Source organism: Sciurus carolinensis, unplaced genomic scaffold (genome assembly GCF_902686445.1).
Source record: "Sciurus carolinensis unplaced genomic scaffold, mSciCar1.2, whole genome shotgun sequence".
Lineage (NCBI taxonomy): Eukaryota > Metazoa > Chordata > Mammalia > Rodentia > Sciuridae > Sciurus > Sciurus carolinensis.
The window spans coordinates 2,867,635-2,894,552 of record NW_025920120.1 but is presented as its reverse complement, the minus strand read 5'-3'; the positions used below and the strand labels follow the sequence as shown (position 1 = coordinate 2,894,552).

The following is a 26,918-nucleotide window of genomic DNA, read 5'->3' as shown; positions in this document are numbered from 1 at the left end:
TTACCAGTATCAGGAAATAAAATATTAATGTCTTATCCTACTATGGTAGCTTCTTTGGTATTAAAGGCCAGATTTAGAAGTAAAGAATTGTTTGCTTGTGAAATGCATGAAATAATTATTCCTTACACAAGAGAACAATTTGACCAATTATTACAAATTGATGAACAATGGGCTATTGCATTTCTAAATTTTACAGGAAAAATTTCTTTCCACTTGCCCAATAATCCTTTACTACATTTTTTACTTCAAACAGAAATAATAATTCCTATATGGTGCTCCTCAACTACAATTAACAATGCTATGTTAATATTTACAGATGGGTCATCAAATGGAAAAGCAGTTACAATAATTAATTCTCACCCCACAGTTCAATGGACACAAGAAACTTCTGCACAAAGAGCTGAATTAGAAGCACTCATCTATGCTTTCAAGACTGTTGCTCAACCCTTTAACTTGTACACAGACTCACTATACATTGTTAAACTGTTTCCAACCATAGAAACAGCAACGCTCTCCTTTTCATCTAAAATTATACATAGGCTACAAGAACTTCAATATCTAATTCATAACAGAACTTCACATTTCTTTATAGGTCATATTCGGGGATATTCCAGATTACCTGGCCCCTTTGCTCAGGGGAATAACCACGATGATCACTTAACTAAAAATTTTATTTTAACAGCTACAGAAGAAGCTATTATATCACACAAAAATCATCATCAAAATTCATCTGCCTTACAAAAACAATTTCATATTTCTAAAGAAGAAGCTAGAACTATTGTTAAACATTGTCATGTTTGTCCTAAATTTATTCTTCTCTACTGATGGAAGTTAATACTCAAGGACTTTTACCTAATGTCTTATGGCAAATGGATGTAACTCATATATCAGAATTTGGAAAATTGTCTTATGTTCATGTTACAGTTGATACCTTTTCTCATGTTATTGTGGCCTCAGCCAGAACTGGGGAAGCCTACAAGGATGTAATTCAACATTTATTCCTTTGTTTTTCTGTTTTAGCAATGACTAAAAAATTAAAAACTGATAATGCTCCTGCTTATACATCAAAACCATTTAAAGATTTTTGTCCCAGGTTTAATATTTTTCATTCTACAGGAATTCCTTATAACCCACAAGGACAAGCAATAGTAGAAAGGAGTCATCAAAGATTAAAAATACAAATAAATAAGCTAAAAGAGGGAGAGCTTAAATACTCTTCCCCACATCATATTTTACAACATGCTTTATTTGTTTTAAATCATATAAATACTGACAAGGAGAAAAATACTGCAATGATGAGACATTGGGAAAGTAAAAGGTCAAAACAAAGTTTAGTAAAATGGAAAGATTTATTATCTGGTAAATGGAGAGGACCTGATGTCTTGCTGACATCCGGTCGAGGCTATGCTTGTGTATTTCCACAGGATGCTGAAACACCTTTGTGGATTCCAGACAGATTGATACCTCACTACAATGAGCCCTATTCAAAGGAGGAAGAATAAAGAGTATTGGATCCCTTACTAATCCAATCAGACAGACAAAAATGGACTAGTATTTAAGATGAAAAATTTGCATCTTGCACAATCATCTGCAACTTGCAACTCAGACCTGCTGACTTGGGGACAAGTGAAACACCTGACTGCAGCTGCTGAACACATGGTGAACAGCTCCAGAAAACCTAAAACCCCCGATGATTTGTTTTTTGCATTGATTGCTCTCATTTTGACTCAGGTATTGCCTATTCATGCTTATGATAATGAAGGGAAAGCTTACTGGACCTATTTTCCAAATCCTCCCTTACTGCATCCAACTACTTGGAGCAGATCTAATATTAAAGTATTTACTAATAAGCCTCAATTACTTGGAGGGATTTCAGATTCTTTAAAACCACATAAAATGGCATTTACAATTACATTTCAAGGAATTACTGAAGAGACACCAATGTGCTTTAGTACACATAATCTACATGTGCCATTGGGATGTCTCCCTTTAAGTTATAGGACTTACATTACTGATTCTCCAGGAGAAGAAGACAATGAAAGAGATACAGGGTCCCTAGAGATAATCTCACTTGGATATGCTATTTATAATGATACAAATATTTCAGTGGCTTTACCGCCTCCTTTTAAACTGTGTGATGACTTTAACAGTCATAAAGACAGCACTTGGAATGCACTCAATTTAGAAACAGATTTCCCAAAATAGTTTGAATGTGGTTTTCATCATACTGCACTACAGTTTAAGCCACAAGGCTCTGCTACTACTATTATAGATTATTCTGTGTCTTCTCCTGATCTTGATTATAAACTTCTGTTAAAGATAAGATGGAATAAAATGGTACATTTTAATTTTAACACTTTTCTTACCAATGAGCCTATTCATAGATGGTTTGCTCGTGGATGGGTAACACCCATCTATCGGAGTGACCTTATAAATGGTAAATTCTCTTACTTTCCTGACTTGTATAAACTATTAGCATCTACTAATATAGTATTATTACAAAGACCTAAGTTAAGTAAACCTAATGACTTTGTAGTATGTGCTTGTAAAATGCTCTTCATACTATTCCTATGTCTACCATAAATAATTTCAATACCACTAAAAATAAGGAAATAACATTTATTGCCATGATTGTGTTCTTACTAATTGTATTAATTCAACCATGTCTAAAGATTTAAAGATGTTTTTAATTGTACATCAATCTAATTATGTTATATTGCCAGTTAATCTTACAGAATCTTGGTATGATGACTCAGGTGTTAAAATTTTAAAAACAGTTAATGACCTTTTAAGACCAAAAAGATTTGTTGCAGCTTTGATCCTAGGAATAACAGCTTTAATCAGTATAATCACTTCTTTAGCTCTCTCGACCACAGCGCTTGTAAAGGAAATTCATACTGCTTCACATGTAAATTATTTATCTCATAATGTCTCTGTGGCTTTAGCAGCACAAGAACAAATTGATAAAAAATTAGAAACAAGAATTAATGCTTTTGAAGAAGCTATTCTCTTTATGGGAAATGAGATTCAAAGTATTCAAACTAGAATGACCACTAGATGTCATGCTAATTACAAATGGATTTGTAGTACTCCCTTAAAGGTTGATAATAATACTAATTGGTAACAAGTTAAAACTCACCTTAAAGGAGTTTGGAATATTACTAATAGAGCACCAGATATCAATGCTTTACAACTACAAATAAAAAAGTTAAGTCAGGCTCATCTCTCAGTTGTTCCAGCAGATAATTTGGCCTCCCAAATGTTTCATAATATAAAAACAACTATATTTAATAGTATGTTCCTAAATTTAATATTACAATATGGTTTGATTGGAGTATGTATTTTAATTTTAATTCTTTGTCTTCCAGTCATCCTCCGAGTAATCCTCAGACTAGTCAAGAGAGTAAAAATTCAAGAAGGCCTCTTCAATTTACAAAATAAAAAAGGGAGAGATGCGGAGGCATCTGGAATTCCATCCAGTGCTTGACAAAGATCCTCTGGAGGATGTTTGCAAAGGCTCATCCTAAAAGGAATTGCCTGGATGTTTTGCTCCAGAGCATGGTGTTTTTTCTGTTGTGTTTTTCTGATAATGTATTACTCATTTCAGTCTGAATGGATTTCTTAAGGGGACGAGGGGAATACAACAAAAATTCCAGAAAATAATACCTACAATCTGAAAGCAATGGGTCTTCACCACTGACAAAATTAAAAATAATTTTGCAACCATGCAATGAGTCCCTGAAAGCCTCTGGAGAAAATAGTTATAGATCTGCCCTTGTCTCCAACAGGCTGGTTAAATTCTAATGATGGATTTGTTTATGTGTGGTAGTAAGGTAAAAAAATAAGGTTTCACAACATTCCTTCCTTCCTACAAAGAATATGTCACCCCTATAATAAATGTTGGTACACAATAACCATTGGGACTGCTGCCCTCCTGTAGCCCTTAACTCAGCAATTTAGATATTAACCAGATGGACCTAGTAGAGATGGTCACATAAGATTACTTGTCTATAGCTTTAACCATGAGAGTAATAAAAATAGTCTTAGGTCACATAGAGTTTTGATATTAAGGAAATAAGTATTGTATTAGCTCATTGATGTAGTTAGATATTCTTAAAACAATTGTGATTAGGTAAGGATAATCTGTAAGGTTGCTGTTTTCTGCCTATGCTTTGGAAACTTCTTTAATATTAACCACAATACTACCATTATAGCCTAAAAAAATGTATATAAACCCAGCCTTCCCCAGAATAAAGTGGGATTGATTGCACCAGAACTAGAGTCTGTGTCTTTCATTCTCCATCCATCACCGACACTGTCTCCCCATGCCCCATTTACCTGTGTGGAATCCATGGACTCCTGCTAGGGCTGAACCCTGGGAAGGAAACTTTTTATTTCTTTATTTCTTCTGTTCCTGTTATTTTTTCTTGATGTTGTTGGAATTATTTGCCTATGTGCTTCAGGTCATCTGAGAGTAGTCAACAGGGAATTGGCAGCTAACATCTGTTTTTGTATTTTCTCATAGCATTCTTGGTTACTCAAGGTTCATAGCAAATGACTAAATCTGAAATCACTGTTCTATTAGAAGTCTCCTTTTTATGTTCTAACCCTGGTTCTGTTAAGACCCCTGTTTTCAGGAAAACACATAAAATATTAATAGTAAACCTACACATATTAATCAAGAAAGGAAGGAAAGCCCACAATTGTATTCCCAACAAGATGAGAATTTGCAAACATCTTTTTTACTCAGTGGAAATCTTGTCAAGCACTGAGGAGAATTGCAGGTGATGTAACAAATAGTGCTTTGCAATTCCAAATTTATTTCTCTTTTCCTTTTTAGTTTGTAAAAGTTTACCAATCACCAAGAAACTCAGGTTCAATTACAGAAAAAAAGGCAAAGAATAATGAGGCTCAAGTATAGTTACAAATTTTTAAATCTCAGTTAAAATGCCATCCTGGGTAGTTTTGGTATGGAAACCAGACCAGGTGAACAAAAGTTATGTCTTCATAGCACCAAAATGTTTGAACTGGAATTTCAGTTATGTGATTTCATAGTATTGCATATATGCATTTCTGTTCTATTTTTTCTTTTAAAATACTCTTTAATTTTATTTCCACTCATATTTTTAGGAATTACCCTGCTTCCTTGTATATCACTTGGTTTTTGTTTCTAATGTCACATATTTCCTAAGCAATGTTTTCTAATTAAGCATAAAGGTTAAGAAATCCTTTTACTCTTAGTTTTGTCATCCATCACTGATCTTCATCCTACTACATGAAATAATTTCTCAAGCAATTTAATTTTCAAAACGTTCAGCCTAGCTGAAAGAGACATTTGTAATAATTATTCAAGTTCCAAAGTCTAATAAATTTGAAACATGACAAAAAAGAGAGAAAATATGGATTATGAAGGAGAGAGTTTACATATATGCTTTACATTTAAAACATGAGATAGAAGAAATGTATCATTTGCATGCTTTGTATGGATGAAAGCAAAGGGATAGACAATTGAGAGCTAAATTTCTTCATGTATGTTTACATACAGGTTGATGAGCAACTAAGTGTAGTTTAGCTACTTTCCTTTCATCCTGATTTATGGTTATGTTGAAAGAGTCTCAGTATATTATTTTCTGTATAATTGGACATTTTTTTTCTTTTATATACTTAATAAATAGTTTTGTTACAAGGACTGTGTGAGGATATCTTAGGAGATAACAATATGATGTATTTTAATGTTTTTAAATAAAATTGAATACTGTTTACAGAAGAATTATTCTAATTGCTTTCTCTTTCTTTCTACAAAGAGAAAGTACCACATTTCACCAAACTTTTCCTTGTTATGGAAACTTACCTTTCATATTTTTTAAAATATTTTCTTGGATTTTAGGCAATGATTGAAATGTATATGACATTTTTACTTGCCTTCAACAATATACATTTAATAATTTTCTTTTTTATTTTCCCAGTTGATGGATTACTTGCACATCTATCCTGAAATTTTCAGTTTATAAAACACATATCTATTATCTTTCTATAAATTATACTTTCCTGGTACTTTTATATGAAATGGGAATAAATTTATGTTTTGAAACAAATCAAGGAATCTCCTTAGTTACATGTAATAATGACCTGTGTTTATGGCTATCAGAGGAAAACCTGAAATTAAGATATTTAATAACAGACACCATATTCATTTTTAGAAAAACTAGCACATTTTTTCTTTGAATATTTGATTGTAATTCTCATTAATTTGCTTTAAGACACTTTGATCACTCTTTCTCTCTCTCTGTACTAAGATTGAAACAAGTGGTGCTTTACCACTGAGCTGCATCCACAGTTCCTCTTTTTTTCACTTTTTATTTTGATACAACTTGTCACCAAGTACTGAGTTGCCTTCAAACTTGTGATCCTCCAGACTTAGCCTATTGGGCTGCTGGAATTATTGGAATGTGCTACTGTATCCAGTTGAAGACCTTTGTCTTTAATCAAATCTTTGCAAAGTGTGCTCTTTTATGTGTGCTTTCTTTTATTTGTTCCTTTAGTTACTTAACTACCAAACACAGTCACTGGGAATATAGTTCTGATCCAGATTGTCACTGTGTTAGGGTCTGGCCTCTTGAATCATGTTCAAATGAACTGTACTTTGTCATGAACTGTTCTAGAGCATGGCTTCCACTGTATCTTTAAAATATTAGGGAACTATCTGTAAATTCACGTGACTGTGTGTTCATGTAGGAATTCTTGGTATTCACTGGGCAGTCTCATTCTTAGTCACAGCAACCTAGGCAGCATTGATCTGATTCTTCTTTAGGCTTTTTTTTTAAAGTCAATCTGTTTGACCTGTAGTCTTTGATAATACTATTTTGTTTCAGAAGTATGGTCTATGCTACAATTTAAAAAGGACTGTGATCCCACTCCCCTGCCTCCCATCCCCCACACTCCCACACAACACACTGCCCTCAGGAGCTGCTCTTCCTTTCTATCAAGTGCATTTTCCTATTGGTTTCTTAAAGTTGTCCCAGGTTATCTCATGCCAGCCATTCCAAATTTACTTCTGATGCCACAGGGTTGATTTGACCATTCATACTTTACAGATTAGATGCTGAAGGACAGGAAATGGGAGGGAATTAAGTCCAGAAACAAATGTGGTCCAATCTGGAGCACTGGGCTCCAGCTTTGCTTGGGACTTCTGTCATACATATGCCCTCACATTAGCTACTTTCTTGACCACCTATAGGATCTCTTATAATCATTATAATTTGTAATTTTATCACTACCATTTCTATTATACTTATTATGTGAAGAAAAAATGTGGGACTGTAGCTGTAAGGGATCCCACAGAAACCACACCGGTCACGAGAAATCACATAAGGAAGTTTATTAAGCAAACAAAGTGTCTCCCTGCAGGGTAAGAGAGAAAATGAGAGAAAAGAAAGGGAATGAGAAAGGTCACATGCTAGAGAGAGTGGAAAAGGGAGGATAGAGAAAGTGAGTAGAAAAGATAGAAGCATGAGAAAATATGGTGGGGTAGCAACCGTGAATTCTGCCAGGCTAACAGGGGACCAATAACAGAGAAGGATACTTGCAAGCTGACTGATGAAACAGTAGCTAGCTAGGATGTTCACAGACTGACAGTATTTGGGAGGTGGGGAAATGGCTGCAATGGAAAGGGCAGTGGGAGCAGCTTTGTACATTACATTCCCCTGTTTCTGTTTTTATAAGAAAATCTTTTGTTCTCCAGTTCTTTCTGAAGCTTTCTCTCCCCTTACTGCCTAACTGACTGGGGCTGGTTTTGCAGGTGTGTTGTAAAAAGTCCATTCTCCTTCCAGACTTCCAAAGGCAGTGATTTTCATGGAATTCATCTCCTTGATTTGACTTGATTCCCTATTTCTACATTAATGCCTGTCCCCAATTCTGGCTTCATTCACCCCTCTAATTTTAGGAACTCCTTCACTGCTGTGAAAGGGGGTGATGACTGATCTGGCTTCTTCGAGCTGGAAGGGGGCAGTGTGGATAAAACTATTTGGAGTTCCCTTTTTAGAAATTGGGTTACTCAAGGGGTCCATAGTAGAAGTCTGGTTAGGGAAGAGCAGGTCATAAAGGCATCTGGGGATGGGTGCTTCTATGAGAGAAGAACAAAAAGAAATGAGTGCTGAAATGATATTGATACAATATAAATGTTGCAGAATCTGGAACATGCCAATAAATATCATAAAGCTGACAGAAGTCAATAATTCCTCAGCAGGGGGTGGAAGAACTGAGAAGTTGTTCCCATAACAAGGCCTAGCAAATACTGGAGAGGACAAGGCCTTTATTTGGGAACTTTAACATTGTCCAGGTTATCAGGAATGTAAACACTATACTTCTGTTACTACCAAACATAGATTAAGCCTACCTGTGATCTCTATACTTCTGTTACTACCAAACATAGATTAAGCCTACCTGTGTCTATAGGCCTTAAACTGACTAAAATTTCTGACTCTGGCAATTTCTCTTGATAGTTATCAGGCACATTTGCCTAAGAATCTCTCTTTTGTAGCTTTTATTCTTTATTCTATTGGGCTAACACAAGTGTACATCTTAAGTTACATTTAAGTATTACTTCTTCTAAATGTCTAAGAATGGCTATATTTTGGTTTTAGCTATTTTGCTAGGTGTTTAAGATCAAGCTCGTCAAAGTGACCTGTTTCTGTCTGTTAAAGAGTCAGCTGAGTTCCCACAGGGGTCACTCAAAAAGAACTTAAGAGCAGCTTCTTAGCTCCATTAGTGCCATTGATTAGGCAGGGTCTCCACGATGAGGTGGCTTCCGTTGAAAGCACTAGAAATGTCTCCCTTTTTCCTTGACCCTCTTCTGCAGCAGATGCACTGAGTGGCTTTTCCTCTAGTGGCCTCATCAATCTCCTTGATCAGGAGGTTGTGTGACCCAGAGTTGCAAACCTCTTTAGAGAAGTCCTCTTGTTCCCTGGGTTCAGGCTGACTTTGAGGGCAAGACCCAAATATGGACTTTTCTTAACCTCTGTGTTCAATCTCAATCATTAAGTTTGATCTTAACCATCAAGCAAGTCAGTCTCACCAGTCATAAAGTAAGAGTACTGGACTTTAACTTCAATGTCTATGACTTTACAGTTATTTACCCCCTTTTATCTAATTGGGGTTTACATTATCTGTCCTATAGTTGATGACTTACTATTCTAAGTTAATTTACGGTGTTCACTCTTGAAGCAGTACTTCTGCAAAATATTGATCAGGCAATAATTAGAGTTTACAAGGAAAATACAAAATGGAATCACCAACAGTAAAACATTCAGTTTGTGCAATAGCTATCTTGAATTTTTGCTGAGTTATTTATTATATCCCCTGTTTAAGATTACAGTAATCTTTACAACAAACATCAAACTTTTGAACACAAGTTTAAATGAGTTAATGTCTGGCTTACTTTGGAGTCATTCTAATGCTCAGCAGGGTTGTAAAGTAGAGTCTTATCTCAGGTAAAGTGGGGCTTTTAGCTTTATTCTCTGATAGATCTAAAGGGTTATGTCAGCAATCTTTTTATATGTGCAATGATAGGTCCCAAAGTTACTGTAAGGTGGGCAGGAAACAGAGAAGGGAGCTGATGAAACACTGGTTATCTAGCAAAAGAATTCCTTTCTTCTCAAGAGCTGTGTGCCTGAGATCAATGTACTGCCACAGCAGTTAGGCATCTTGTGCCCCTGCACAAGGGCACTCCCAGGCACCAGGCATGCCACAGTCATGAGGTCAGAGACCCCAAACTCCGTCACTGTTGTTCCATTTTTCTACTGCGCATTACACTCTTTCCTATATGTAATTTTAAGAAGTTTACATATATTGACTCCTGAGTTTATATGAACATTAGTTTACAAAATTTAACATTATATCTAAAACCTGAATTAAAGAAAGGCTGAGAGAGCTTTTAAGTTTCCTTTTGTGTGACAAAGTGGTAAAATATTTTCATGCTTAACCTTTTAACAAATCAGCCTCTCAATAACTTTTAGAAATACATTTAACAAATTTTACATATACCCTATTGATGACAGGCCCTATAATAGAACAATAAATTATAGGTTTACCATTACAGACAAGTTAATTTGTAGAATAGCAGCTTGATAAATTTTCTACTTTAAAGGCTTGTATACCTGGAAAATATGAACACATTTAATATACAAAGAATAATGTTTAAGTATGTTACCCCATGGAATAACTTTGTAAGTTAATCAGATGTCTCTAACAAACACATTTGAGTAATTCCCTACATGTCAACTTTAATTCACTCATCTTTTTATAAAAAAATATATCAGACAAGTGTAAAAATAATAAGATATCAGAGAAGTGTAAAAAGTATTTGCCATCTCTTTCGTGTTGAAGAAAAGTCCTAGAAAAGTTGATGTTAGACATTTTATAAACATCAACTTTTTTTAGTTTGACCACCTAGAGCCTTGTGAGTTAATTTTAAAGACATTTTACTTCAATTAGTTTAACCAATATAAATTGAACCTTTTTAAATCACGTGAATTAAAACTATTTGAACCGATTTTTAAAATTTTAATTTTTATGCATACTTATATTTAACACAAAAGCAAAGGCCTTGTAATGCTTATCTCCATTGCAATGTAACAGATGTTCAAAAATAATTCCAGAATTGGATAAAAATAACTGATCAAAAATTATTAACCTAGGTATGAAGGATCAAAATTGTGATCTCAAAAATATAGCATTTAAGAAAAACAAAAGTCCTAGAAGAAAAATTATAATGGTTGTTAATTATAGCATGAGAAAATGAGAAAGAGAGAAGAGGTGAAAGGGAGAGAAAAAAGTATTCTGAGTTGCAGCCCAGGAGAAATTTAAAAAGGACACATTTTGCCTTGGGTTTGAGACTGGTTTCCTACTGAGCATTCTGGTTTCCTCCATTTACATTTCAATGTAAGCCTTAACTGAGATCTGGATCTGAAAGGGGCTAAAATGTTCTAGCAGAAACTTGATGCCTAGGGCATTTTAAACTTTTTTTCTGTTTAGTAATCAATTCAGGTTTGGATGCAGAAAATTGTGAAACAATTATCTCCCACCACTTGTGGGGAATGGGGCTGCTATATTATACTGTGTATTGGGATATGCCACTGATGGTTGGGTTGGTTACTCCCTCCAGCTGCCCAATCATGGTAAAGGTCAAAATGAGCAGGCACGATCAGGAGCACTCCAGAACACATGTGCATGCATTGTATGCATGGACTTAATTGAATACAGTCAATGACAAATCACCTGAGTGTGCTTATGTTAATTAACCTCCTCACTGCCGATGCGACCAAAACAACTTCTGGCTGGCTGCCAGGCATCATCTTGGTGTAGTCGGCATGGCATAGCCCCCAACAATTCCCCTTTCCTTATATGAAATGAAAAGAAAGCTGGCAGGGTGTCAGGGGTGGGCTCTGAGGGCCCCAGAGCTGCACCGTGGCCTGATCTCTAAGATGGCACCTGGCAGCTTGCCAGACATAGTTGCACTCATATACAAGTTTTAGGAAGTAACTCTGGTTGGCTGTTGTACATGAGGCAATCCTGGTATCTGCCTGGAGACTGTTCCTTGATAGGCTGACTTTCCTGGTTGTCTACTCTCTGATAGGCTGATGTTCTCAATATAAGTCTGAGACTTGTGGAATAAAGTCCTTTTGGTTCCTGTGATCAAGAAGAGCATACGCGTTGTGATTTTCCACGCGGGCGGTGGGCGATCGTAAGTGGTACCGAAACCCGGAACTCGAGTTACAAAGAAGGAACTGATCAGGTAAATACAGGGAAAGTAAAGTACAGTCTGGCCAAGTTAAAGTTCGCAGGATAAGCGACGAGTTAAAGTTCGCGGGATAAGCAACGAGTTAAAGTTCGCAGGATAAGTGACGGAGATTGAGTGTTAGTGTTTTCACTTTTGTTTTGCTAGTTAAAGTGCTTTGCATTCTGTTAACTTAATAGAGAAATATGGGCACTGAATTGTCACGAGTGCACATGGAAGGTCCCTTAAAGGATTTGCTCCAGGCCAATGGAATTCCTCTTGAAACTAAAACAGCCCGAAACATTTTATGCACAGTGGAAGATATTGTGCCATGGTTCTTGGATGAGGGATTACTGAATATCCCTCAATGGGAGCTTCTAGGGGAGGATTTGAGAGTGAGAGAGAGTAAAACCATTACCCCTGGGAACCATGGCCATATGGATGTTAGTTAGAGGGTGTTTAGATACTCCTCATACCAAATACAGAGAGGCCATAAAACAAGGGGAAGAGGTTTTGGAGGAAATAAAAGAGGAACGGTCTAAAGCATCAGAAAGGGCATCAATAAGATCAGAGACAGACAAGGAAAATGAAACTGGGTGTGAGGATAGTTCAGATGAAGAGGAGGATTTACTATGTAGAACAAAAATCTTGCTATCACAGGATCTACTAAAGAAAAGATGGAGCAAACACACACCACACATGGTGACCCTGTGCTCTCAACTCTTAGACTCATGCTGAAGAGTAGCGGCCTTGAGTGGTCTGATACACAGGTGGAAAAAGCCTGGGACACCTTTACTTGGGTGGCCTCTTGACTTCCCACCACTAATCTTTTTGAGTGGTCCACATGGGATTGTGTAGAACAACTTGTTAGGAAGAGGGAAATCAGTTTAGGGGAGGGTCCCCCATTAGGAGTCTGCCCTACGTTATCCGCCCTTAAGGCCTGCTTCTCTCCAGGACCTCCCAAAGGGGGTTCCAAGTTTCTCCCCAAAGAGCCACCACCTAAAGAACCGTCGGCTCCTCCTGTTGCATCTCCTTCCAGAAACTTGCCACATAGTAAACAACATTGGGAGACCTTTAATGAGGAGCCCAATCCATCTCCATTCGCTCCTCCCAAGGTTGAAGAACCACGAGGGCAGCCAGCCTATACACATAGGGAGGGCCCACTACCACCCCGGGGAGACTCATTGCTGCCATCTTGTATTCTGGGGCCACATCAGACTCCAATGAAAGCCCTCGCCCTCCTCCTTCCGGATGGTGGGAAATCTTCCCGGTGGCCATTTTATGATACTGGGCAAGAACTCAAAGACTCTAACCTCCCCCCTCCCTTTATGGCCCTCCTGATAAATGTTAAAATGTTAGTTTTGGAAGGAATGACTACCAATCACAAATTGGCCTGTGCAGGGATGAAAGATGGCTCCATGGGAAGGTGGATTGTGGCTACCAAAGATATTGGCACACAGCTTCTCTGAGCGAGTGGGCAGATGGAAAGGGATTCCTTATCTTCAAGTCTCTTCTTTCTTGTGCTTCTCTGCTCTTCCTGCAAACTCAAATGCCTCCTTCTTCTCCCCCTCTTAATCCCTCCTCCTTCTCCAACTTTGAATCAGCTGTTTCTACTTCCATTCCTCGGTCCAGCCCACCTAGTCCTCCTGCCATGAGATCCCATGTATGCCGGTGGGGAGGGAGTAACCAGCCCAACCATCAGTGGAATGTCCTAGTAAGGAGTATGATATAGTAGCCCCAGGCCCCACAAGTATTGGGAGATAATTGTTTCATAATTTTCTGCATCCAAACCTGAATTGATTACCTAACCAGGATTAAGGGTTAAAATGCCCTAGGCATCAAGTTTCTGCTGGAACATTTTAGCCCCTTTCAGATCCAAATCTCAGTCAAGGCTACATTGAAATGTAAATAGAGAAAGCCTGAAGGCTCAGTAGGAGACTGGTCTCAAACCCCCCCCCACAAAAAAAGCAAAAAGTCTTACCTGAACTCCAGCAAAAGTAAATTTTATGGTGCTTTACTAAAGTAATTAACGGCCGTATCATTTTTCCATGTCTCTTGTTTTTTTGAATTCTACATTATTTTAAGCTCATGACTTTTTTGATCAGTTCTATTTTTTTTATTCAACTAGAGTTTTTGAACATCTGTTACATTGCAATGGAGATTCACCTATAAAGTTTCAAGGCCTTTGATTTTGTGTTATGTGTATGTCATGCTGTCTGATGTCATGTTTTGTCTGTATCAAAACTGAGCGCTCCTAAAATTAAAATTTAAAAATGAATTCAAATACTTTTAATTCACATGATTTAAAAAGGTTCAATTTAAATTGGGTAAACTAATAGAAGTAAAATGTCTTGAAAATAACTTGCAAGTCTCTAGGTGGTCAAACTACTTTCCTTCAAGAAGAAAAAGATGGCAAATACTGTTCACGACACTTGTCTGATATCTTGGTTTTTACAAAATAAGTGAATTAGAGTTGACATGCATGGGATTACTCAAATGTGTTTGTAGAAAAAATTGTTTTGTGTCATCACTAAACTAAAAACAAGGTTACTAAGAGTTATGTCTTAATAGGTATAATTCTATATACAAAGGGTTCTAAAAGTTTCAACTGTGTTTCAATTAGAGTACTATAAACAACAAAATATTTAATCTTATTAAAATAGAGTAATTTTTTAAATTCAGAAATTTCATAAGAGTTGTTTCAGAATGTGAACAAAAAGGGGTCAACAGGAAAGAGAAAATAAGGGTTCTGGGTATGGAAATATATTTAGTAAAAGGGAAAAGGAAATGTTTCTGGGTAAGAAAGTGCTTGTGTGATGAAATAAATGAGGGTCTAAGTAAGTGCTAAGAAAGTCTATGTAAGTAAAGGGCAAGTTTCAACAAGTTTGCATGTAACTAAGTTGGTTGTATGTATGTGAAACATTTAAAGCTATTTAAGGTTTTTCCTAAGGTGAAATACTAATGTTCTAATATAAACCAAAGTTTAATCTATATGGTAAAATGACATGGTAAAATAACAAGGATTTTTAGAAACACTAATTTACTCTTAACTTTGTGTCTATTAAGTTTTATTCTTTAGAACAATTAGTCTTAAAAATAGGGGTTTATACAATTATGGTTAAGCAACTGTTAGAGTATTGTACTACGCTATAGTGTCTAAATTTTTCTTTAAAAACTAAATTTGGTAAGAACCAATTTCTCACTAAATTTGAAATAACATAACCACAGGTATACCTTATAACCCATAAGGACAAGGTATTGTTGAACGTGCACATCTCTCCCTCAAAAATACTCTTTATAAACAAAAAGGGGGAATAGGGGAGACCTTCAGTTCCCCTAAAGATAAACTTTCTCTTTGCCTCTTTATTTTAAATTTTTTAACTCTGGATAATGAGGGTCACTCTGCCACTGAGAGACATGGCAATCATAAACAATATGATAGAGCGATGGTAAAATGGAAGGATGTTCTTAAAGGACAATGGAATGGCCCGGACCTGGTGCTTTACTGGAGTCGCAACTCGGTTTGTGTGTTTCCACAGGATAAAACATCACCTATCTGGGTTCCTGAGTGACTAACTCGACCAGTGCCAATGCTACCAACAAGTAACTCAGACCAACAAAATGAAGATGCTGAACATACTCCTGATGACCATGATGCTCGTAGCCTTTCCCCCCTTGAACTAAATTACAACCTCTTTTTAGTCTCTTAGGAAGAACAGTTCAATTATGTACCTTTCCACCTACCCCAGTTTGTGTGTTTCCCCCTTTTTAATGAAACAACTGCTTCTCTCAATTGTACTTCAGATTTATGCTATCTCTCTCAATGTTGGAATGCTTCTAGGTTCCCGCTGGCAGTCTTAATGTGTGTTCCTACCTTCCTACCAGTCCCAGTCTCTGTTACAGATGCGAAATTGTCAGTGTTACTATCAAGAAACAGGAGAGATTTTGGCATCACAGCGGCTGTGGTCACCACAGTAGCAGTCTCTGCAGTGGCAACTGCAACCACAGCAGCAGCATTGACACAACCATACAGACAGCAACAACAATCACTTGGCCGAAATACAGCTGCAGCCTTACAGACTAAAGAGACCCTAAACCAACATCTAAAAGCAGGCATACTCCTTGTAAATCAAAGAGTGGACTTACTACAAGAACAAGTGGATATCTTACAAGAACTTTTGGGACTGGGATGTGTTTATCCTTTAAGAGCAGTGTGTGTCACCCCTATTGCTTATAATAACCTTAGCTCTGTGGTTATGTTATCTAAAAATCTCTCTGTCTACCTTACTGGTAATTGGTCATCTACATTTGATAATTTAACCAGTCAGCTATGAGCTGAAATACTCAGAGTCAATGCCACCAGGGTTCAAGTTGCATCGGTATCCAAGATGTTCTCTTTGTTATCTAAAGTCCTGGGATTGACAAAACAGTGGGCTGGAACAGTAACTGTTCTGATTATTATCTGCTTAGGGATAGCCTATGTTATACACAGTCAAATCAGAGCTCGCCAAGATGCCCGATGTCATGAAAGGGCTATAGTACAGACTTTGACAGCCATTGAGACAGGCACATCCCCCCAAGTATGGCTAAGCATGCTGAACCAGTAGTCAAAGACAGGTAAGATCCGTGGAAATGCATACCAACCTAAGACAGGGTTCTGACGCCTGGAGGTCAGAATTCCAATGACGGGTAAGGATGTAATTTGCCATGGACAACCTAAGACAGGCATGGTCCCAAGTCATCTTTTCTTTATTTAAAGAATAATGGGGAGATGTCAGGGGCGGGCTCTGAGGGCCCCAGAGCTGCACCGTGGCCTGATCTCTAAGATGGCACCTGGCAGCTTGCCAGACATAGTTGCACTCATATACAAGTTTTAGGAAGTAACTCTGGTTGGCTGTTGTACATGAGGCAATCCTGGTATCTGCCTGGAGACTGTTCCTTGATAGGCTGACTTTCCTGGTTGTCTACTCTCTGACAGGCTGATGTTCTCAATATAAGTCTGAGACTTGTGGAATAAAGTCCTTTTGGTTCCTGTGATCAAGAAGAGTGTATGCATTGTGATTGTCCCCGCGGGTGGTGGGTGATCATAGCAGGGATTGTGTCTGTCTTAGGTTCCAGGAATCAACATCCTGTCCTTACTCATCATCAAAGGATACCAAGGCAGAGTTGACCCTTCTGTCTTAGGTTGGTACAGTGTTTTCCCATGGTTATCCATCTTTGACTACTGATCCAGCATGCTAAGCCATATACTGGGAAATTTCCCTGCTCCAAGGGTGGCCATGGCCTGTTTTATGATCACATTATAAGCCTGTTGACTGGCTTTGAGGCGTTTGTAGATGTAGAATAAAATTAACACAAGCATACCCAATCTTATTAGTGTGGGACTTAAGAGTCCCCCAAATTTGGTGCCAAATTGTGTTAGTTTGTCTAATGCTCCCGTGATAAATCCTCCTGGTTTGACTTCCACCTTAGTGGTGTTCTTGGTAAGGATTTGTTGTCAAAGCCTTGTTACTAGCTCATCAAATCTGTCTGTCCATTGTTGTGCGATCTGTGAAAATAACTGTCTAGAGAAGTTCTCATTAAAAGTCACAAAAAGAAAAGGAAGAGCTAGGCACACAGGAGTATATGAAAAAATAATTGTTTCACCCTCTCTACATATTTCAGAACTAGTTCCATTAACCTTTTGATCAGTGCACTTCCCTTTACTTATAGATCCTCCTTAAAAGTGAGGCACCAAATGATGGATTAGAAAGTGAGTTACACAGGATGAAAATAAGCAATTTGCTTTACTGAGAAAAAGATACAAACCATCTGAGTGGCTAAATCAGCTTATGAGGGACTATGGGTCCAACCAATTCTAATTTGGGAATCACTCGAGTGATGCAATCACTATAAGCAAAAAGATTTGTTACTCCTTAAACTCTACAAGGGCTATGGCAGCTGCTTCCATTTCCACCAACTGAGCAGATTTTTGAGATGTAATCTGAATAATAGTATCTTGGTGAGTAACTACTGCAGCAGGATCATTAGAAGAAACATTCAAGGCCATAGGAAAGGATTGTGTCAAGGAACCATCTGAATTTGTGATCTAACACCGTTCCCCTCTAAGGATCCAAACATTTGTGAGCCCTGAGTCAAAGAGCCCTGTGCCCATTTCTTAAATGATTTGGTAACATCTTGCCCTCAACATCAATAACTAATCTGCACTCGTTAGCCCAATGTTTTCCTTTTCTGCATTTTGGGCAAAGACCTGGGGCACAAGGTGTAACAGATTTTACTGTAGTTATCTCTTGTCTTTTGTTAGGGCATTGTCTCTTTGCCACTGTATATATCTGTGCATACACTCCAGGATCTTATTGATTTTGAGTATCTATTGAAGCATATTGGCCTTCTCTTATTCAACATTCCTACCAGGAAACCTTGCTATTGCATTTCAGCAAGCAGTTTCAACAGCTATTTTCTGCCACTGAGCTCTCCAATTCAGATATTGTCCTCCAGATAACACTGTTTTGCATAACTGTTTCCAATCAGTCATAACTGCCTCTTTAAAATTTTTACAGGCAGGTTCCATGAATTTGGGGGTTCTTCATATCAGATTGAGCTTTCTCCTACCTTTTTCACTTGTTCTTAAACTTTCTGTGTAATTGTTTTCTAAGTCACTAGCACACAATTATTCCTCACTTTGTTCTCTTTAATAGTTCTTTTCTGTTGCTATTAGATCCTGTTTATGAAGATCCCCTTGTGGCACATTGAGCAGCTTTTTCTCTATATATCCTGGGCTCATGTCTGCTAGAGTATGAACATATGATCGTGTAGTGGTTTCCTTATTTTTTTCAATTCCTCCCCAGTGTTTCCTTCCTCCCAGAACTTTCCTGTTTTTGGCTACCCCAGCTAACTTCCTCTTTAATCTCTTCCAGCACTTCTCCTTGTAATATATTTTTCACACCTCCTTTTTGAATTATTCTTTCAGACTGATTTCATGATATTTCTGAACCCATCTTATACTGAACAAAGGCCACACTAACAGTAGTACAAACACACAAACAATACAAAATACACCCATTCTGGAGAAACATATTTATTTACTAAAGGATGTCCTTTTGCTGTCTCTCAGGACAGCCTTCTGTTACATTCCCTCACTAGGGGAGCCTTCTGTTAAACCTTTTTTGCTGTCTCTCAGAACAGTCTTCTGTTATGTTCCTTCACTAGGGGAGCCTTCCATTAAAACTTTTTTGCTGTCTCTCAGGACAGCCTTCCATTAACTTGAATTAGACAAACACAGAAACCACAGAAAACACATGCATTTTTGCACTTCACTGTCTTGTCCTTTGTGGCCTTTCCTACTATCCCTTAAACTGTTCTGGCCAGAGACTCCTGCGAGATTCCTACTTTCCTTGCCATACCTATTCCGAGAGGTGGACTTTGAATTTTCTCTTGCCCTATTCCTGTGAGGCTCCTCAGTTTACTTTTCCCACCATTCTGATTTCCTTTTTTCCCCGTACGATTTCCTTTCTCCCCGTATGCTTGTTGCCAATTTCCCTCTCCCCATATGATTTCCCTCTCCCCATATGGGCCACCATTTGCCACTGCCCATGGCAACCATCCCGTGGATATTTGTTACTGCCTGCAGCAACAATTGTGTGGGTATTTATCAGAGGTGGATTGGAAATAAACTACTTCTATTACTGTGCTGCTTCCTTGCTTGCTTGCTTTTTCAGAGGAAGAGAGGCTTCTTTGAGAGGAAGAGAGACTTTGCTTAGAGGAAGAGAGACTTTGCCTTTAGAGGAAGTTTTAGAGAAAGAGAGACTTGTTATGCTTATCAGAGGTCTATTTCTTCTTAGAGTTCTGCTACTTCTTCTTAGAGGTAGATCCCGCATCCTGTGAACTAGGTGCTATCTGAGGTGCTTCTTTGTGGTGCATCCCATGTACTGTGATCTGAGCTGCTTCTTCTCTCTGCTAGCTGCTTCTTCTTTCTGCTAGCTGCTTCTTCTCTCTGCTAGCTTCTTCTCTCTGCTAACTGCTTCTCTCTGCTAGCTGCTTCTTTCTGCTAGCTGCTTCTTTTTTCCTTCTACCTACTGCCTGCTTATATTCCCTCCAGGAGGTGGAGGGCAAGACCATGCCAGTTGAGATCAGCCTAGGAGCCAGTTGCTCAATATGGTAAAGGTCAAAATGAGCAGGCATGATCAGGAGCAATCAAGAACACATGTGCATGTATTGTATGCATGGACTTAATTGAATATGCCAATGACAAACCACCTGAGTGTGCTTATGTTAATTAACCTCCTCACTGCTGATGTGACCAAAACAACTTCTGGCTGGCTGCCAGGCACCATCTTGGTGTAGTCCACATGGCATAGCCCCCAACAAAAAATATAAGGCCTGCTCTCCTCCATTGTTCACTCCAAGTCAAAGGGAATAGTGGTTAGGAGCATAAAAAATGAGCATAAATTATAGGTGAAGAATTTGAAAACACAGTTGAAGTAGATAACATTTTAGAAAAAATTAAAAATTTAAAGCACCAGAAAAGAAAAAGAACCTTAAATATACCAAAAACCACTGAATAAATTGAACCAGTAATTAAAACAGCCCCTAACTCCTTCCAAAGTAAGAAGTTGGGCAATTTAGTACAAATAAATTTTAGTCATGGCTTAAAACTAGGTGTTGCTACTTATTAGCTGTGACCATTATGTAATCAGAAATTTAACTCCCTGCTCTTGTGTAGCCCCTAGATATCAATTGAAATGACAACACTTGATAAGCAAAAAAGCACATATAAAACTAATTTACTGAAATAGTCTGAACAGTGCAAAAGTATATTTACCTGTTCTACAGATATTTATTGTACTTCTAACAGGTGTCAGGCTTTATAGTTTGATATTTAGTGCTGAAGTTTAATATTTAAACTTATTCTGGACTAAATAGGAATTAAGCTACAAGACAGTATAGGAAATCATTTTGACATATATGATCCTAGGCAATAAAACATCTAGGTGCAGTCAGGTATTAACAGGAGGCCTTTACTTCAGCTTGTTCAGTTGGGAGCACAGATGATGGATTTGCTTCATAACTGAAACTTGTCACTAAAATGTACACTTTTTTATCTTGTTATTTATCATCTTAGTTGCTAGCAATACAGAAATTATCTCTACACTAAGTTTTTTTATATGAGTCATCTTTCTAATAAATTTGATATTATTTATCAATGAAAATATTTTTTCAGGAGCTGGGTTTAGAGCTCAGTTGTAGAGGGCTTGTATAGCATGTGTGGGGCACTGTGTTCAATTTTCAGTACCACATATAAACAAATAAATGTGCATTGACAACTAAAACAAAAAAAAACAAACAAACTTTGTGCACAATGAAACAAATGCATTCTATCATGTGTAACTAAGTAGAACTAATAAAAATATTTTAAAAATACATTTTCAACTCTAAAGAAGATATTTCTTCTAAATATTTTAAGATAACAATCCTCATTTTTAGTTTACTGAGAAACATCTTTGTAGTGCTCTGGAAAACTGATGACAAATTCCAAAATATAGTATTAGAAATTATGGATTTATAAAGAGTCTGACAAAGTTTTTCCTCAATATTTAAAGCAGATCAGCTGTCCTAGATAGCCTAGAACCTTTTAAAAAGAGTATTTGAATATGCTTTAGTAGCATCTAAATTATGTACTTTTTTCTACTAGCCTGTCATGTAGAACAATTAAGTACATTATATGTGCTTTATTCTTCTTTGCTATAAGTAATCCTTCAATTGTCATCTATAAATCATTCTATAAAATGGATTGACAATGGATCCATTACAGTGATGAAAAGAGAACAAAATTACTGTGGTCTGTTAGGGAATGTAAGGAACCCCATTTTTTCCCCAGGAAATTTGATATAATTACTTTAAAATTTTTGCCCCCTGCAGTTTCCCTCACTGCTTGACAGTCACATGTCAGTGCCAATCATGTCTGGAAAGAGCTGATTCTCCAGGATTGTTTTCTTTTACCTCTCAATATTTCTGATGCAGTCTGGCTGAAATGAAAGGCTCATTGACTGATTAAGTTTGTCCCCCTGAGCTAGTTTACCTGTGTCAAAGAAGGACATTGTGAAAATATCAGTCCATTTGGTTCCAATTTTCATAACATGAATAGTCTACATTTTTGTTGGCATTTAAAAACTTTTTATATAATCAAGTATATATAAAAATCCATTTTGAATTAAGTGAATCTTAATGTTTTTGTTTTTTATATGCTCTTAGCTCTTAAGCATTGGACACTGTTGACAGTGAAGAACTTTTCTTAATGTTTTCAGTGGAACTAATAAGAATGTGAGCCTTTTTTCTCTTTAAATCTGGCATGTGTTGAATTGTGCTTGTATACACACTATAACCAGCTGTACATTCCTTTACATTCAACTTTATGTAAAATATTTGTATAACTTTAGTATTAAGAAAAATATTTGAAAGACAAAAATTACTACCAAAGATCTCTCTAGTAAAATTTCATTATTTTTTACAATAGGCAAAATATAGAAGCATATTCATATCGCTTTTTCCTTTTAGCTTTTCAATTGTATAAGAATTGCCTTATAATCTCTTTTGAATTAAAATTAATAAATGTAATATCCAATTAACATTTTTATAAGAGTAAAGTAAGCCATATTTAGACAATAAACATTTAAAAAAGAAAATGTTCTCAAAAGCATTTTTAAACTTTGAAGCCACTTAGATATTCATATTTTTTCACCTCCCTAACAAAAATCTGAAATGGATAGTCAGCAGCCCATAGCATCCAGACTGCTGCACTTCCCAGTTGAGCATATTATTTCAAAAGATTAGCCCTGATTCTTCCTATAGAAAAATGACACCCACATGATATATTCACTTTTTCAGTAGGAGATGGGTTTCTCTAAATACCTGGAACAATAATTAACATTTAAAAATCTAATATTTTGAAAGCTCACTGGTGATGAACTCAAAAAACAAAGAAGTGATTTTGTAGGACTTATTTGAGGATAGTCATAATTTTTGATGGATCAAAAAATGTAATATAATACAAATATCAAACTAGGTAATGAAGGCATTGCTTGTGGAAACTGAGACATGATAAACTGCTTTATATTTTACTAAATTGATTGTAACATTGGAAGAAAACTTGGCAAAAATTCTTCAGGAATCACATCTCTGTGGAAATACCTGCAGATACAACGAAGAGATTCTTTTGTGTAGTATAGTTTAGAATAGTGATAAAATATTTTCTGTTCTGTTAAAAAAAAATCATGAGGCACCATTACAGTGGCACCAAACCTATACATAAAGCAGGAATGTTCCAAAGTAGATAAATGAACTAGAAAGTGCCCATTGAAGATTATGTTAACTGTAATCTTTTAACTAATAAGTAACAGAAACAAACTTGAAATGTGACTAAATAGCTGATCCAAACCAGGCTTTAAATGGCAGGAATTATGAAAAGGCTAAAAAGTGAACTTTACAAAAACATATTACTTGAATTTTCAGAAACTAAAATTAGGTTTAGTTAGAAATTTACAGTTTTCAATTGGAATCAAGCTTCTCTCTCTTGTGTGGAGACAAAAAAATTTTAGGAAAAATACAACTAAACAACTCCAGTATGCTGTATCTGCAAAGTAATGGGAATGGCTCCAAAATCCACAAACAGACACTACTGGTACTCTCTCATAAAGGGTACATCTTTACTAAAATAAAATGAGCTGGTTCAGGGAACTGGAAATTACTGAAAGTGAAATGTGTGAGCTAGAAGGTGAAATGGGCCTTTGAGAATGCTTTCTTCCTCCAGTTTATTGATCAGGACAGGTTTGCAGAAGAAGCTGAGAATTGTTTTGGGCCACTGAACTCATTGAAGGTAGAACAGTAATGGTCTTTCCAATTTCATTTTCACAAGGCCTAGGTGTAAATAACTACTGGTCCAAAACTGTTAGGAAAAGAAATATCATTAAAAATGTAGGATAAGAACTGTGGTTATAACTCAGTATATAATTCAGTAGGGGAGTAGAACATTTTCCTAGCATGTATGAGGCACTGGGTTCAGTACCACATATAAATAAATAAAAGAGAGGTCCATTGACAACTAATTTTTTTAAAAAAATTATAGAATAAAAGAACACATACAAAATGCAAGATTCTTATAAACTAAAATAAGCCAATGGGCAAGAATTTTAACTAAAAGTTTAATTTTTATAAAAAATTAAATGCTGATTTGAAATATTCAAATGAACAGAAATCTTATTCTTTGTATAATTCTTCCTCAAAATACTTTAACTACACTCTAGATCCACTTACTAGAAATGAGATAATGAAATTTCTGTTAGATCAAAATGCTCTATGCATGGACAACTGTAGAAATTGAGAATAACTCTCAGAGCAGTGCCTCAGGCTGTGTGTGTTCTTAAAATAAGTATTTTAGTAAAAATAGGCACCAAAGGGAAGCAAACTCACCAAATTATTTTAATGTTTGCTTGATCAATGTTAAAGTGCTATGGCTGAAGTTTTTTAGAACTATACAACCTGAACATTGGTCCCTGTACATATCTTATCTGTGATTATAAATCTTCATTCACTTTCATATATGTATCATTTTTACTGTGATATTATTTTTGTTTAATAAATACTTTGTGATGAGAGGTGTTTAGAGGCAGTATGTTAGTTTTCTTTGATTTACTTGGAATGACCCAAACATTACTTTTTCCATATGGAAACAAGTTTGGAAATGAATCTTGTTACCTACCCTTAAATATGGCACATCAAAAAACACTTTAAATACAGATATATGAAGAAGTACATATAATTATTGAGGTTGAATTCAAGAGAGTAGAATGGGTTTGAAAAATGGTCCCTTGATCATTTGAATCTTAAATTCTATCAACTGCTCTGTACTGAGAAGGGAGAAGTGATGAAGAAGAAAAAAACATGAACCATTGTTCTTCATTTAGGCTACTTTTTTTTATAAAGGAGAATGTGAACTGCCAGATTTGGTGACAGAGGTTACTAGTCTACCCAATCTCACTTCTAGGCTGACCTATTTCTGGCTTTCAGGATGAGTTCAAAAATGTCTTCATCTATGTCTAATACAGGAAGACTGGTGTGCATGTAAGTGAGGAGAGGCAGGAGAAAATAATAGAAAACTGGAGACCCAGACTGACAGATTCAGTACCTCTAGAGTATCTAGAAAGGGTCACAGAGAACTGCAAGCCTCACATTTTATAATGCATTCTTGTAGGTAGAGTAGGAAATTATTCAGTTTGCAAAGAACAAACATTTGAATATAAAATGTTACAGCTACCTCTTCTCAAGAAGGAAAGAGATTTGTTCAGTCCAGTTTATACATAAAATAGTTTAACTCAATTAGATTTACAAATTGCCCTTTTATGCTTAAATATGCACAGCAACCTCTCCCCCACATTCACACCCCCTTTCTTCACACCTTGGACTGTAGGGCCCTGCTCCCAGTTTTGACACTGGAGAACACACCATATTCAGTAACCTCTCCCAGAGGAATCAGGTCCCTAAAACTATCTTTTATTTCACTAGATGACATAATTTCAGTAATTGACAGCAACTATTTATAAGTTACTTATTATATATAAGTGTTGTTCTAAACTTTTGTCAGAGCTTACTTTTTCTGGTTATGGTATTTTGATTATTGTTTTTAGAACAATTTAAAACTGGTAGAATTTGATGAATATTAAATAATGATAAAATAATTTTGCTTTCAATTACTGTGTTAATCAGTACTTTTCTGAGTTTTTGTTTACATTTTAATTAATTTGACCTTAGCATTATGTACATAATATTAAAGTAGCTATTGTTAAATATTCCCATTTTCTTAAATGTGGAATCTAAGGCATAGGCCAGTGATTTGGATGATGAAATTGATATTTAAACATAGATAATCTTGATACCATGCCAGAATTCTTATTATTTGCTTATTCTTTGGCTCTTTAAAATAACAAAAAATTATAAATGTAGTAATTTTGTATCTGTATATATTTACCACTTGTCAATCTGTGTTGAGTACTCTGCAGAACCAAGAAGCACATCAGGTGGCCAATACCATAGTGTGACAATATCACTTGAGTAAATCTTGTGGGAACTGATATGAATCTGGCTAATCCTTAGTAGGGAAAAGAAAACAAAGAATTAATATACTGAAATCCATTAATAATATATAGGATTTCTTAGTCCCTATCCTCGCCATGACTCCATTCACAGGGATACTGAGATGGCTACTCCATGGCTTCTTGAAGCTTCAACAAAATTGGTTTTATGAATTCTGTTGACTACATCTTGTCTTGTGTCAGCATATCATTACATAATTAATCTAAGCACAATAATTCTAAGACCACAAATTTTTACTTACTTTTATGTGCTGTATGTACATGGTATAAAGGGTAGATGTTTAGTTTATCTTAATCTAAGTTAAAGATGTTTTACTTTTGTCCATAAGTCATAGTGCCAAAATTATTTTCCAGCTGAAATTAAATTAACCCAAAATAGGTCAGTGACACTGAGATACACAATTTTACTTGCCACGGTTAAAAGCTTTTATCACCTTTAACCTAATTCTAACATTTACTTGCTATACCACTTTTTTATTAAATATCCTGAAGACATTAGCCTACAATCCAGTTGAGTTTTACTGATAATTTCCTTGCACAAATCCATTCAGAAAAGTTTTCCATGGAATAGAAATTACACTGTATTTTGTACTCTTCTTGTTACATGGATAAGTTTAGACTAAGAGAGACCTCATTGCTTTTGAGTATTACTAATTGCTGTAAATGATGCAAAACATTTGACATTCCTTTGTCAATTTAATATGGAATACACTGATTACCCAGAAATGAAGACTAGAGTTCCCAATTTTATCTGTCATTAGCACTAGAGTTATTATCATCTCTAAGCCTCTAAATCCTGATCATTGATGAAAGAGTAATTTAGAAAGGTAGATTAAGAAAATAAATTTATTTTTATCATATATTTTATTTCAAACAAGAGAACTTTTTTAGGCTGAGATTACTATTACATATAACTTTATGACACATAATTTTATATATCTGATTAAAATATAAAACATCAAAAAACTTAAATCACTTCTTTATTAAATTGGATAAAAATT

At 36.1% G+C, this 26,918-nt stretch overlaps 1 pseudogene; it reads right to left on the bottom strand.

Annotated features, from left to right (window-relative positions):
- LOC124973742 (cyclin-dependent kinase 17-like) overlaps positions 1–26,918 on the bottom strand; it is a 127,133-nt pseudogene that overhangs the window by 58,616 nt on the left and 41,599 nt on the right.